A 15,012-nucleotide genomic window follows, 5' to 3' on the forward strand; every position below is an offset into this window, starting at 1 on the left:
CTGATGATCACTCCATACTGGTATAAAGAGATACTGCTCATTCCTTCATTACAGTTGCATAGTTCTCAATTGTAAGAGTGACTAACGTGTCCTGGTTTGCCTAGGACTCTCCTGGTGTTAGCACTGCAAGTTCCACGTGTCCCAAACCAGGTTGGTTGGTTGCCCTGTCATTGTATGAGTGTATTGTAATTTATGTAATCAGTTTTCCTTGGATGGATATTTGGGTTGTTTCCAATCTTTCACTGCTACAAGCAGTTCTCAGTGAATAGCCTTGTGTATATATCTTTTCATGTTTTGCCAGTGTATATTTGAGTTATATTTTTAGAAATGGGATTGCTGGTTCAAAGGTAAATGTGTAAGTTTTCCAGATATTGTCAAATTCTCCTCCACAGGGATTGTACAATATGCATTTCCACCAGCAAAGCTTGAGATCCTGTTTCTCCAGAGATGCACCCACAGAGAATGTCAAACTTTTATTTTTTCCAGTTGAATATCAGGTGAGAAATTATATCTCAGTATAGTTTTAATTTACATTTCTCTTATGAGCAAATTTGAGCATCTTTCAAAATAAGAGCCACTTGCACTTCTTTCTCTGTGGACCGTTGGTACAATTCTCTAGCCTATTTTTCTATAGGCTTATAGGTTTTTTTCTTCTCTAATTTTAGAAGTTCTTTTATATATTAGATACATGAACTCTTTGCAATGTAAGTTGCAAATATTATTCCCAGTTTGTTGTTTATATTTTCACTTTGCATATAACAACTTTTGCCGTGCCCAAAATTTTTTGGAATGTAATCAATTTAGCTATATTTTCCCTGTTAAGTCATAGGAATGATTTCCCCATTCCCAGACTACAGAAGAATTCAACAATGTTTTTTTTTCTTTAGTGCTTGTATGGTTTGCTTTATTACCTTTACATTTCTGATCCATTTGGGATTTATCCTGATGTGTGACAGGAACGGATGCAATTTTATCTTTTTCTATATGGCTCTCCAATGATCTGAATATAATTTAAAAGTCTATCATTTTTCCTCTGATTTGAGCTGTTGTCTTTATCGCATATTAAATTTGCATATGAATGGGTCTTTCTCTGACTTTCCTGTTCTGTTTCATTTTAATTATAGAGGCTTCATAGCATGTTTTAGTATTTAGTAGGGTTAAGCTCCCGCTCTTTGTTCTTCTTTTTCAGGATTTTTCTCACTATTATTTGTTGTTCTTCCAAATGAACTTTATAATCAACTTGTTTAGCTGCAGGAATAATCTGAAGATATTTTTATTGGGACTACCAAGTTTTTATACATTAACTTTAGGGAGAATTGTCATCTTTATGACACTGAGTCTTCCCAGTCAAAAACACACTATCAAGTGACATTTCTGATTACATTTCAGATTAAGGAGTTGATGAAATTCTCTGTATGATCCTGTGGCTGGGGACCACTGGGTTTCACAAGTCTTCCTGAGCCCAGCCCATGCCACCTCTTCCAAGAAGCCTGTCTTCTTTTCTAGGGAAATGATCTCTACATTCTCTACAGATATCTTGTGATTCACATGAACATTTTTGACTATAGCTCCTACCTTTACATATGTATACCCCATTTCCCCTTCTGGGCTAAGAGCTCTCTGGGAACTGGTTATGTATTATATATTTATTTGTTTTTTTGGCTGTCTTGGGTCTTCGTTTCTGTGCGAGGGCTTTCTCTAGTTGCCGCAAGCGGGGGCCACTCTTCATCACGGTGTGCGGGCCTCTCACTATTGCGGCCTCTCTTGTTCAGAGCACAGACTCCAGACGCACAGGCTCAGTAGTTGTGGCTCACGGGCCTAGATGCTCCGCGGCATGTGGGATCTTCCCAGACCAGGGCTTGAACCCGTGTCCCCTGCATTGGCAGGCAGATTCTCAACCACTGCGCCACCAGGGGAGCCCTGAGTATGTATTATAAATCACAGGTATACTGATAAAAGCTAAGCTAAAGCAAGAGACTCTGAGCTGGTTGCATCACATCAGTTACTTCATAGCCTTTCCCGAGGGGTCACCAGCTAGCATCTAGCAAGCCAAATCTAGCCCATGTGTTTGACCTGCATGGAAATTTTTAAAATTTTGAATTAGTTGCCAACATTGAAAAATTATAAGATTTTCACATAAAAATACAGGTTTTCAGATTTTCTAAAAGTAATGGAAGTTCCTGGCAACAGCCAGCTGGAGCTGAGTATCTGCTGTCCCTTTAGACCAGGCAGGCACACCACAGTTTTCCCCCTACCTCTTCATTTCCATTATCTGTCTAGGCCCTGGAAGCATTTGAGTCAGTAGTTCGTCTCCTTAAAACCACTGGAAAATGGAAAGAGTGAAATCTCTGTCTGGCCCTGGCACACAGTGGGTGCTCAGCAGATATTTGTGGCATGAATGAATCCCTGTTTGCTGATCAGGTTCTGAGAGCTTCCCTGACTTAGCAAAGGTCACATGACCAGAGGGTGGCCAAGGAAGAGATTTAAAAGGAGGATCTACTTTGCTGCACGGCCCAGCGGTGTCTGACAGCCATCCAAGTGCTGGCCCACGCGTTCTTTCTCACCTATTAGCTGCTTAATGGCCGCAGACTTGGTCCCAAGCCCTTAACCAACTTGGTTGTTCTCAGATGGAACGTTAGTTAGTAACTGCCTCATTAACACAGACAGGAGGGAGGGAGGCCTGAAACCTTAGGGGAGAAATGGGCCCTGGTGACCTTTTAGCTTCATAGAGTTAGGTTTGAGACTCTTTCTTTTTCTTTCTCTTTCCACATAGCTCCCCTAGGCCTCATCAAATCTGCTGACAGCGAGCACCCTGGGGGAGAGTTGCAGAAAGGCAGGGCGAGGGGGAGCCTGTGTCCTCTGCTCAGGGGTTTCCTTGCCTCTTTAAAGGGAAGAGCAGAGGGCTTCAAGTTGTCCAGGCCTTAGGTCTCCCAACCCCCCAGGACATGGGAGCTTTACCAGTAAATTGCCTTAAAAAAGAACAGCTAATTATTTTTTTTTCCATTCAACAAACAGGTATTGAGCAGTTTTCTGTACCAGCCACTGTGCTAGCAGTAAAGGCCTTGGAGAACTCAGTAGACATGTTCCTCATTCTAGTAGCAAAAACTGAAAAATAAGCCTGTGAGAAAAATGCATTTTTTTTAAACTTTTTATCTTATACTGGAGTATAGTTGATTAACAATGTTGTGATAGTTTCAGGTGTACCACAAAGTATTTCAGTTACACATATACATGTATCTATTCTTTTTCAGATTCTTTTCCCATTTAGGTTGTCACATAATATTGAGCAGAGCTCCCTGTGCTGTACGGTAGGTCCTTGTTGGTTATCCATTTTAAATAGAGCAGTGCGTACATGTCAATCCCACACTCTCTAACTATCCCTTCTCCCCATCCTTCCCCCTGCGCCCCGCCCCCCAACCATAAATTTGTTCTCCAAGTCTGTAGTCTGTTTCTGTTTTGTAAATAAGTTCGTCGGTACCATTTCTTTTTAGATTCCTCATATAAGCTCTTTCTCTGGAAAAATGCATTCTAACAGGACAGGACGGGTATGGGAATACCTAGTAGGGGTGCCTCATGCAGGGATGGTCAGGAAAGGCTTCCCTGAGGGTGCCACCCTCCAGCTGAGTCCTAACTGACGAGGAGTGAGCTCGGGGAGGAGGGAGAGGGGGTGGAATGTGGGAGGACCCAGAGGCAGGTCTGAAGAGCGGGAGGAAGCTCGGTAGACTGGGGCATGTGGACAAGGGGCCCAGGAGAAGGCAGTCAGAGGAGGGTGGAGCAGCTAACACTGGGATTGAGGTGAGCACTTGCTATCTGCTGCGGTAAACGCTTCTCCGCGTAGCAGGATGTTGAGGGAACTTGTCCTTTCCCCCTTGAACTGACGCCTAGAGTTCAGAGTAGAGAAGCCAGAAGTGCTGCTTTCTCCCTGTTCTGATGAGGACTGCCAGCAGCAGTGTCCAGACTCCCACCCCCCAGGGCCCACTGGAAGGCAGCAGATTAGTCCAGCCACCCCCCGCCAGCCCCGCATTCCCCTTCTGGTTTGTAATCGAAAACCAAGGAGAGGGGCAGAATTGCGGCCTCGGCCTCGTGGGGAGCAGTGCTCCCCTGAGAGCTCCCCCGGCTCCCCCTCCCTCATACCACACACCCCAGAGGCCAGTCAAAGGGTGGAGGGTGGGAGGACTCCAGGGAATCCCTCCTGCAGTATGGGGGCGGTCCTGCAAGAAGGTGAGAGTGACAGGTCACTCTGGTGGACAGAGTTTCACAGGTGGACATTTGCTGAGCGGCAGAGTCTACGCCACCGTGAACGTGGTGAGCCAGTGTGGGTGCACTCAGCCTGGGTCCCCGGATTCTGGGGGCGGTCATGAATGTGGAGACTGGTGCTGAGGAAGGCAGGGAGGACAGGTGGAGCAGCCTGGCCCAACTGAGTGATGAGGGGGGTTCAGGACACCTACCCCCATAGAGAGCACCTTGGCATGCTGAACAGTTTAGGCCGAAGGAGTTTGAGAAGACAGCAGAAGCAGGAAGGTCACTCTGACCCCATCCTCCCTCCCCTGAGATGGGTCACAAGGCACTCATATGAGAGCCCTTCTCCTCTCAGGGCGCCCCGAGTCCCTCACCTGCTGGCTGCAGCCCCTCGCGGAAGTGCTGCTACAGTTTACAACGGACAAGGTGCTGAGTGCTCATGGCAATTTAGCTGTTTGCCACTGACCTGGCCTCTGCCTGCCTGCACCCTGAGGAAAGGGGCATCCTCATCTCTGAAGACAAAGGATCATGGAGAAGACTCCAAATGCACTGGCCTTGCTAAGTTTCCTCCAGTTCCCTACACTGGCTTCGTACTCCTCGACCTGCCATATTCCTCCACGATGTCCACTCTTTATCAAACCTAGCATGAAAAGATGCGGGTTTAGGGCTTCCCTGGTGGCGCAGTGGTTGAGAGTCCACCTGCCAATGCAGGGGACACGGGTTCGTGCCCCGGTCCAGGAAGATCCCACATGCCGCGGAGCGGCTGGGCCCGTGAGCCATGGCAGCTGGGTCTGCGCGTCCGGAGCCTGTGCTCCGCAACGGGAGAGGCCACAACAATGAGAGGCCTGCGTACCGTAAAAAATAAATAAATAAATAAAATTTAAAAAATTTTAAAAAGATATGGGTTGAATCATTTCCTCAGGTCTTCATTTCCTTTGGAAGGCTTGTGTGTAAAACTTACTTAAATATATATGTATGCTTTTCTCCTGTTAATTTGGCTGCCAGTTTAATTTTCAGACCCAGTCAGGGACCTTAAAAGGGTTGAGGAAAAATTTTCCCTCCCCTACAGTGAGTAGGGAGCTGGTGTGTAGTAGATGCTTAAGGACCCAAAGGCCTGGGTCCTGCAGCTCCATGTGAAGGAGCCTGGAGGCTTCCTTCACACGGCAGGGCCTGAAGCTGGCAAGAGAGGAGAAGGGCCATCGTGGACTCCTGGCAGGGCTGAGGAAGAGTAGGCTGCTGCCCTCTGGGGGGTCTGCAGAGCTGCCGTTAAGTGAAGTCAAATACCACCCTAAGAAAAGAAGAAGCACCACCAAAACAAGGACCACCACATCCGCAGAGACCACCAGCACCTCGTGGAAAGTCGCTGACCCTCTGGGAGGCCAGGGACACTTCCCCCCACCCCCAGGAGGTCAGATGGGTGACACATCAGCTACCCACCTTGGACACTAGATGTCACAGGAGGAAGGAAAGACCCAGACTCAGAGAGGGAGGGAGGTGCAGGGAAGAGGGGGCATGAATGAGCAGGCCAAGCCCCTGCCCACTTCTGGTCCTGTTTCTCGAGCCATCGGTCCAACCCACACTAGGAGGAGGGAAGAAATGGGCTTTAAATGACCAGAATGTTTGGCATCTGCTGAAGTGATCATCATCAAGTGGGTAAGATGATGGATCTGACTGGGTACAACTAGAGGCAGAAATAGAAGGGAAAAAAGCCATTTCGTGTTAATGGCCCAATATGTCAGTTACTTGTCCGTTGTATCAAGGAATTTTCCAAACAATCATATAAGGCAGTTACTGTTATTATTGCAGTTTTTGAGGAGAGGGAACCAAGGATGCGGGAGAGGAAGGAACTTAAAACCACACAGCTAACAGGTAGCTGGGCTGGGAGTTGAACTCTCACTGTTAGGCTCTAAAGCCAATTCTCTAAATAGCACTGTCCCCAGAGGGGAGCCTCAGCCGGCACTCCCAGCCGCTCTCGGAGTGAACCCAGTGAGGGGACCTCAGCACCTGCCCAGACATCTTATCGTATTTTCAGATGGCTGTTGAAATAACAACTTAGGTTTTTAAAGGTTTTTACGGTTAACACGCACTATAGTCATTCCATAAGCATTTATGAGGCTGCTACCACTCACTGTGCTGAGCATCCCCTAGCTTCTCTGAGAGGAGGGCTCAGCAGGCAATTCTTTTCAACTGTCTTCTGCATATGAGGGAAGGGGAACACAGAAAGACTATGACTTGCCTAAGGTCACAGAGACCTGGGACCACCACGGCCACCAAGCATTTCCTGAGCGCTCAGTACGTGTCAGGCACTGTGCTAAGTGCTCGACATGGTCCTATGGGGCTTGAGGATTCCTCCTGTCCAGTACTCTTTTCACTGCCCCAGCTGGCCTCCCCCATTCCCACTCCTGATCCCCACTTTCCTGCATGGAGCCAATGCTTCTCTGGCCAAAGGACTGATTTCCTGGCTTGGGGAAGGCCCTGTAACAGGGAGTCTGCGAGTCTCAGAGAAAAGCAGAGAATTTGGCTTCCTTCCCCGGTGCCAGCTCATCATACCAACTGACCTGCTGCAGGAGAAGAGAAGGTGCTGGTAGTTCAAAGCATGGGCCCTTGATTAATTTCTCATCCTCTATAAATAAGTGAATAAAGGCACATTCTGCACGCACTGCTTCGACGCCTCCTATGGGCCTTTTATTGCTCTCTACACCTTGTTACTCACTGGCCTTGGGACGTCAGACTTACTTCCAGCCAGACTGTCAAACTCCTTAGCTTGGCAGGTGTGCCCCTTATTCACCCCCTACACCCAACCTAGGCTCCTGCTCACCTGACTTCTCTCTGGACTCACCAGTTGCCTACACTGCCCTGCTTTTCTGGCAGTCCATCATGACAGAGCAGCTAAGCATGTCGGCTTGTATGGGTTCAAATCCCAGCTCTGTCACTTCTTGGCTTTGTGACCATATGGGTAAATTATTTAACTTCTGCAGTCCTCGGTTTCTTGATATATAGAATAGGGATGATGAAAATAGTGTGTATCCTGGAATTAACATCCTAGTTGGGAATCAGACACTAAATAGGCAGACAGTCACACATACAAGAATTTCAGTCAGTGATGAGTAGCGTGATGGAGAGTGAGAGAGTGAGGCCAAGGAGGGCTTCTCTGAAGAGGTGACCTTTGAGCTAAGACATTAAGGATGAGAAAGAGCTGATTCAAAGAGGATCTGAGGGCAGTTGGTTCCAGGCAGAGAAGGAACAGGGAGTGTGACTCTGGGCAAGTTCTCTGAGGGCTGGGGAGGGGGTTGGCTGGAGGGGTCCCTGGTGCTAGAGGATGGGTGGGAAGGTGGGCCAGGCCTCTCACAAGGCACATATTAAGGGGAGATGGGGTCTGAAAGGCTGGGTTAAGTGGCTAAAGCCCAGGGGTGAGAGAAGAGAAAAGAGACATTGGTGGGGGACTCTGATGCCATCACGAGGCCCATACCCAAGTCTCTAGAGGCTGGCTTTTTGAGCGCCTTCCAGCCTCCTGGGCCAGTGAGGAGTGGAGAGGAGGTGGCAGGTCCTGCTTTTGTCACCACAGGTCCCCCATCTTCTCTTCCCCTTTCCTAAAGTGAAACACTGTCCAGAGAAGGTCTGGTGTCAGCCATGTACACAGCGGTATGTGGGCTCTCCAAACAAGGCAACACAAGAGGCACTGACTTGTTGCTCTGGCCAGTAGTGGGGGTATAAATACTCCCACCACAGCTGATTTTTTTTGTGCTTCCAGCATAATGTGTGATTGTGGAGTTGGGAGGTGAGGCACAAGATCGGCTCCCATGTGCAGGTGGGCACTGGCTCCAGCTCACCCCTGCATTCACACCCAAGGAAAAATGAGCAGGGTTTAGGAAGCACTTACCATGTGTCAGGCCCAGTGGTAAGCCCTTTATATATACTAACCCACAGCAACTCTATGAGGCAGGAGCTGTTAATATTCCCATTACACAGATGACAAATGCAGTCACAGATGAGCTTGGTAACCTGCCCAAAGTCACACAGGCAACGATGGAGCTGAGATTAAACTGCAGTATAACTTATAGGAAAGTGAGCAAATCCTAAGCACACTGCTCAGTGGAGTTTTAGGTATGTATACATATGTAAGCAGATCATGATAGGGAACATTTCCAGTCCCAGCTGGCTCTTTTTATCACTCTTGTCTTTGATACTCTCCCTCCAGGGTAACCACCATTTTTGATTTTTATCACCATAGATTTGCTTTGTCTGTGCTTGAATTTTTTTTTTCTTTTTTTTTTTTCTGGCTGCGCCATGCAGCATGTGCGATCTTAGTACCCCAACCAGGGATCGAACCCGTGCCCCCTGCAGTGGAAGAGCAGAATCCTAACCACTGGACCGCCAGGGAAGTCCCCAGTCTGTGCTTGAATTTTATGCAACTGGAATCATTCATTACATAATCTTTTTGTGTCTTGGCTTCTTTCTCTCCAATGTCATTGCTTCATCCATGTCGTTGCATGTTTCAGAAGTTTGTTCTTTTGAACTGTCGTATGCTTTTCTGCAGTGTGTGAGTATGTACGATGTATCTATCCATTCTCCTGTGGATGGTCTTTGGGCTTGTTTCTGCAGAGTGTGCTCTAATCACTATGACATACTGCCACTCAAGTATGGATGCACTCCCTGACTCTTCCTGTCTCTGGGGGATTTGCAGGATTAGCATGTGGGTTGAGTGGCATCACAGGATGTATTACTTTCTGATTGCAGCCTATAACAAATCACCACAAACTTAGTGTCTTAATGCAACACAGAGTTATTACTTTACAGTCCTGGACGTCAGGAGTCTAAAATAGGCTGGCAGCTATGGTTCTTCTGGAGGCTGTAGGGGGACAATCCCTTGCTTTGCCTTTTCCAACCTCTGGAGGCTGCCTGGGTCCATCTCTGCTTCTGTCATCACATCTCCTCTTACTCTGACCCTCCTGCCTCCCTCTCGTAAGGACACTTGTGATTACACTGGACCTATCCAGATAACCCAGGATAATCTCCCCATCTCAAGATCCTAACTTAATCACATCTGCAAAGTCTTGCCATGTCAGGTAGCATATTCACAGGTTCTGGGGTTAGGACATGGACGTATTTGGGGGGCCATTATTGTGCCTCACACATTGGACTCTCCTGATGTAACGGTAAGACCCTGGTGTGGGAATCAGGAACCCAGGGTCCTGGTCTGGCCCCTAGGTTGACTTACTGTGGGTAGTAAGTCTGACTTACTGGGCTTTTGGCAGATATATTGAATAAAACGAAGGGCTAGGATGTGATCCATTTCACAGGTGCCTCCCAGCCTCCACGTTCTAGGACTCAATACATAAGCTTTAGGCTTGGGGCTCTATCTAGCCACCCCTTTCATCTGTGTGTGCCGATTTCTTCCCACCCCCAGGGCAAAGGGAGCACACCTTCTGAGAAGACCTGGGAGGCCTGCAGCGGATTCCCCACTGTCCCTCCCTTCCCCTTCCTTTCTATCATGTGACCCCTGGGCCTTTTATCCAGAATGACTCTGAAAGGCTGCTATTGATTTTCCTGTCACTTCAGGTCATACACTCCCACCCGTCATCTTCCTTTAAGTGAAAGTTTGAAAACGCAATTTGGAAAAAAAGAAAAAAAAAAGATCACCCACGTGATTTCAGGGGCTGGGCTGATGGAGCAGCCCTTCCAGGAGGCTGGGTGTGAAGTGCTTGGAGAAAGTAATAGAGACGCCCTTCAAGACTCCGTTCTGACATGAGCTGAGCTGTTCCTTCATTTGCAGTTGACGGCTGTTCTAGTCGTGGGCTCCCAGCAGTTACTGAAAAGAGAAAGTGGGAGAGCAAATCATTTTCACGATCGCCATACAGGAAGCCTACTTTGCTGAAAGTGAACCAGCCGCCTGTTGGGTCTTCATATTTTCTACTAGCCGAGTATTTGCTCTTTCCTAGCTGGCACCTTGTGGCCGATCATCTCCTCCATCTCTTCTCTCATTGATACAGTCATTAGTGAGCATCTACTTTTTCTGCTTTGCATGGTAACTAGGGCATATGCTTTAAAGTCAGATGGTCATTCCTTCAAAAAATGTTTACTGGGCGCCTACTTTATGCTGGGCACTTAACCAGGCACTGGGGACAAAATGACAAGCAAAACGGATATGGGGCCTGTCCCCAAGGAGCTTATACTGATGGAGGAGACAGAAGGGAACTGCATAATCCCACAATATATTGAATTACAAAATGTGGCAAATGCCATGAACCAAAAGTCAGGGAAGCTATGAGAGCAAATTCCAAGAGGGCATGAAGAGTTAGGAGGGTTAGGAGAGGCTGCACTGGGTGGAAAATGGGGGCATAATGGAGACAAAGGAATCTGTTCAGATGAAGCCCTGAGGCAGAAGGAAGCTGGGTAAGTTTGAGGACTTTGGAGGAGTGTAGACGGTGAAGGGTGAGGGAAGGAGAGCAACACATAATGGGGAGTTTTGAATTTATTAATGCTGTAATAAAGTCTGTAAACTGGTTGACTTTCAGTGTCCTAATCCATAAAACGTGTATAGAAATACCTTCCTTGCAGAGTGGCTTCGAGGATTCACTGAGATAAAATATGCCATTTTAGGATAAAGTGCTTAGCCCAGAACTTGGTCTATTGCAATCCTGGAATAAATGGCAGCAACTGGTTTTATGACTGGGCAAGGTGCACCGCTGCTGGGAGCCGGGGACAGAAATGAATCAGCTTTGGTCCTTGCCTTCAAGCAGCTTCTAACATCGCTGAGGGGATCAGCAATATCTAGTCTGCAAGTGTGCCATAGCTTCTCCGCCGACAGGGCTCAGAGGAGGGAAGGCTGACTCCAGTGGGGAGTAAGGGAAGGCTGCTTGAGGGGGAGGCATCTAGATGCCCAGCACATAATTCTGGTCAGGCGGGAAAGCAAAGGAAACCGAGGACCATCTTCACCTCCCTGGGAGCATCTGGGATGTGGAGAGGGAAACAGCTGCGTTTCCTTCCCTCCTGCCGAAGTGAAGGAACTCAGAGGTGCTGCTCCTCTTATTAATCCAGCTGTGAGCATTTTTTAGACCATCGTGAGCCCCTGAGGAATGAGGTGCAGAGCCTCTGAACAACATCATTAAAATGCTTCCCAAGATGAAACTCAAGCCGAGCAGGTGAGAATCTAACGGCAGAACCAGCACCAAGCGATGTAGCTCGGAACGCGAGGCAGGGAATGGTTCCTGTCTAGCTCTGTGCCAACAGTCTTGGACAAGTCCCCTCACCTATGGGTCTTGGTTTTCTCACCTGTAAAATGAAATGATTGCTGTAGATGATGACATTTGTTCTTCTGACATTCTATGTCTCCAAAAGGCTACATTATTGCTTTGGTAAGATTCTGGGGACGATTCCTATCAAGAACAAAGGGGAAAATGGAGGCAACTCCCCAGTAATTCTCACTGCCTCTCAACACATTTGTACTGGAAAATCCACACATTTGCAACCTAAGTGAGTTTGGGAGCCTAAAATACATCTGGCAAGCTAAATAATTTCCTCACTTCATTTTCCTAATCTAGTCCTAGCATTGATATTTCTAAGCAATATGTGACCACAAGCAAGTCACTTAACCTTTCCAAGTGTCTGTTTCCCCTTCTTAAAATGCAGACCTCCGACTGAATCATCTCCTTGGGCCCCTTCAGCTCTCATTTTCTCAGTCTTTTTCATTCATGGCTTTGATCCTTGTGCAGGTCAGTTATCTCTAGCAACAAGTGAGAGGTGGAAAAAGAAACTCAGGTGGGCTACCATCTCCCTGAACCTCAGTGTTGTGATCTGAATAAACTTAACATGTTTAAGGGTGTCTTTTCTAGACCAGCAGGGTAGCAAAGTAGTTATAAGCATGGGCTTTCAGGCAGGCAGTCTGGAATCAAATCTGGTCTCTATCACTTACTACCTGTGTGGCCTTGAGCAAGTGCCAATCAACATGAAGCATGGATAGTTCTATTTAGGCAGAAAAGCAAGAGGTCTCAGTTTCCTTATCTGTAAAATGGGAGCAAAGAGAATGCCTGCTGCTTAGAGTCATTGTGAGGAATAAATACACAGTGCTTTCCAAATTTCTATCATACAGTAAGATAACACATAGTTTCTCTGATAAATGGGCAAATGACGCTTGGTCCTGAGATTAGGGACACGTGGAGCAGTGGGGATTGAGGCCAAATGCGTCAGTTTACTGCAGCTGACTGTAACACTGTAGGTCTCAGTGTTGCCAGATCTGATTTTTTTCTTTTTCAAGAGAAACCAGAAATCTGGATTTTTATGTGAGATTGCCTAATCTTAAAATACTGGCTCACATTCATTTTTTTAAACATGCAAATAAGACATGGCTGCTGCCAGGATGTGGCCCACAGTTTTTCAGTTGGTAGCCTCAGTTTGTAACCATTAAGTGCTCAATGAATGATGGGGAAAACCCCGGTCATCTTATTTAGCACTCTCAAGCACTCTCAACCACCCAGTTTTACAGGTATGGAAACTGAGGCCAAGGCTAAGAAAAGTGAAATGACTTGCCCAATGTTGCACGGCTTTATTATGTTAAAGATGGGACTCTAACTCAGGTCTTTTGACACTTAGTTTGGTGCCCTTTTGCCAAGTCACAGGAATCCTTCTAGAAACTCACAGCCTGGATGGTGAGCTGCCCTGGAGCCACAATCCTTGCTTTTCTCCCATGTCTTTTCCTGCAGTGCTTACAGATAACTGTGTTTTGAGATGATGCACAGAACCTCTACCTATGTGCCTGCATAACACCCACAGTCCAACAGTGGCTCAGATCGGGGCAGGGGTGATTCTGAGTGTTCGCAGCTGTTCCCCTCACTCCATGCCTCCCGTCTCTGCCCACTTTCCCTGAGATCAGCTACAAAATGAGTTTTAGTTGGAATGTATCTTTTTAAAAGGTTACAGGACAAAATAATCCTTGATGCAATATAATTATAAAATATAATCTCATTTGTGGTTAAATCCTCGAGCTTCAGCACATTTTAAGCTAAAAATGGATAGTTTTATTTTTAATAAAAACAAGATTAGCAAATGAAAATCTACTATAATTCCTATTAGAAAGCTCTAAAGCATTGCTGCCTCTGATTGAGCTTCCAGACGCCCTCCCCACCATCCACATCCCCTGAGGCATCCTCCTCTCTGGGGAGCCTGATAGATGTACCCACATTGCCTTCTGAAACCTCCCTCTTGGGCCCCAGTTCTCAACCTTCATTTCCTTCACTTTAAATTCTAGTGCAAACCAGCTCAGCCCTCCATCAGCATCCCTCGGCTCTGACAGGCTCTCTGCCCATCGGGAAGTCCGCTCCGCTCCATTCTAAGAGTCTTGTTAGGGGTGACTGGGATGTGTACCATTGGCAAATCGCTTCTGGAAACGAGTGTCCCACTTTGACGGGAGATGGAGCAGGGACAATCCCGCTGGGGGACTGCCATGGTTTATCAGCCTTCGTCCCAACTCTGTGTTCTTAACTGGGGTTTTCATAATCTCCTTTCCCTCAGTTGCTTCCTCTCAAAGGTATTTGCATTTAAACAAGAGTTTGCTCCCCTGCTGATTATTTTCCCCCACTTTGATTCCATTGCAAAAGCAGCCAGAGTTGCCCGGGCGTGCTGGTGTCTGGATGGGCTGCATGGTAACAGCTGGGTGTAAACTTCGCCTCTTCCTTTTGCAGGTACGGTTGGCAGAGTAAGCACATTTAGGAGAAATTTCCAGGAAGTGAAAAGGGAACTATTTGTCACCTCTGAGTCTCCTGGGCCTGCTTCAAAAGCCTCTGGTAACATTTCTCAGAGAGAAATATTACCCTCTAGGTAATATTTTAAAATATTACCCTCTAGGTAACATTTTAAAGCCAAGAGCACATGATTCTACCCAGGGAGAATGGTGCAAAGAGCAGGAAAAAAGGGTTCCAGGGTCTCCTTGACACTGACCCATGGCATGACCTTGACCAGACAGGTGATCTCTGGTTAACTTGGGTGCTCTTACACTGTGCTGGGTGGAGGAGAAGCCTCTGAGGCTGAACTCCAGGACCCTCTTCCCTGTGGGGCTTAGCTCACCTTGCATTTAGCAGAGTTCAGCATATTAAACACACAAGCTTTGGTGTCAGACATAGCTGGGTCAAAAACCCAGATGCATTCCACACACACTTGTGACTTTAGACAAATAGCTTAACTGTTTGAAGCCTCGGCTTCACCATGGGGTAAAGTTGGGCTGTAGTAGATGGGATTGTTGTTCTTGATTCTTCACACCCTCGGTCTTCCATGTGACCTTGCAGGGCACACATGTGCACAGGAATATATTTCCTTACCTTATGGATGTTGGGCTTCGCCATATAACTTGCTTGGGCCAATGGAACGATAAGGACTTAGTGTGAGCAGAGGCCATAAATGTGCTTCCAAGGTTTGGCTTGGTTCTTGCATCTATGACCTACCATGGAAAGAACACGAATATTATAGTGTCTTGTCTAAGGAAAATGAGGACACAGGTGGAAAAGACTAGAGACCATCAACAGCCTGGAGACTACCTATGGCTTGAAGCTGAGCCCCTCCCAAACTGGCCTGTAGACTCAGAACCTAGAGCATGAAATGCTCTTTAATATAAACCGTTGGGTTTTGAGGGGTAGTTTGTTATGCACAAACTACCATGGTTGTGGCCATAGCTGACTGATACAGAGAAGTTACAACACTGAGGATTAACTGAGAATATGCATGTGTTACCTGGCTGCTGGCATCTCCGTATACCACTGCTTTGTTCAGTCTGCACTACTCCCA

At 47.0% G+C, this 15,012-nt stretch overlaps 1 protein-coding gene across 1 annotated transcript in view; it reads right to left on the bottom strand.

Moving 5' to 3' along the window:
- The window catches only part of GALNT10 (polypeptide N-acetylgalactosaminyltransferase 10), a 311,914-nt gene extending 297,245 nt beyond the window's left edge, over window positions 1-14,669 (bottom strand). Inside the window, exons 1-2 of the mRNA XM_049707809.1 lie at window positions 14,550-14,669; window positions 9,884-10,048 (exon numbers count right to left, since the gene is read on the bottom strand). The gene's annotated coding sequence lies outside the window, so the exon portion shown is untranslated. The remainder of the gene's footprint in view (window positions 1-9,883; window positions 10,049-14,549) is intronic.
- Window positions 14,670-15,012: the final 343 nt, after the last annotated feature.

Source organism: Orcinus orca, chromosome 3 (genome assembly GCF_937001465.1).
Source record: "Orcinus orca chromosome 3, mOrcOrc1.1, whole genome shotgun sequence".
Classification (NCBI taxonomy): Eukaryota; Metazoa; Chordata; class Mammalia; order Artiodactyla; family Delphinidae; genus Orcinus; species Orcinus orca.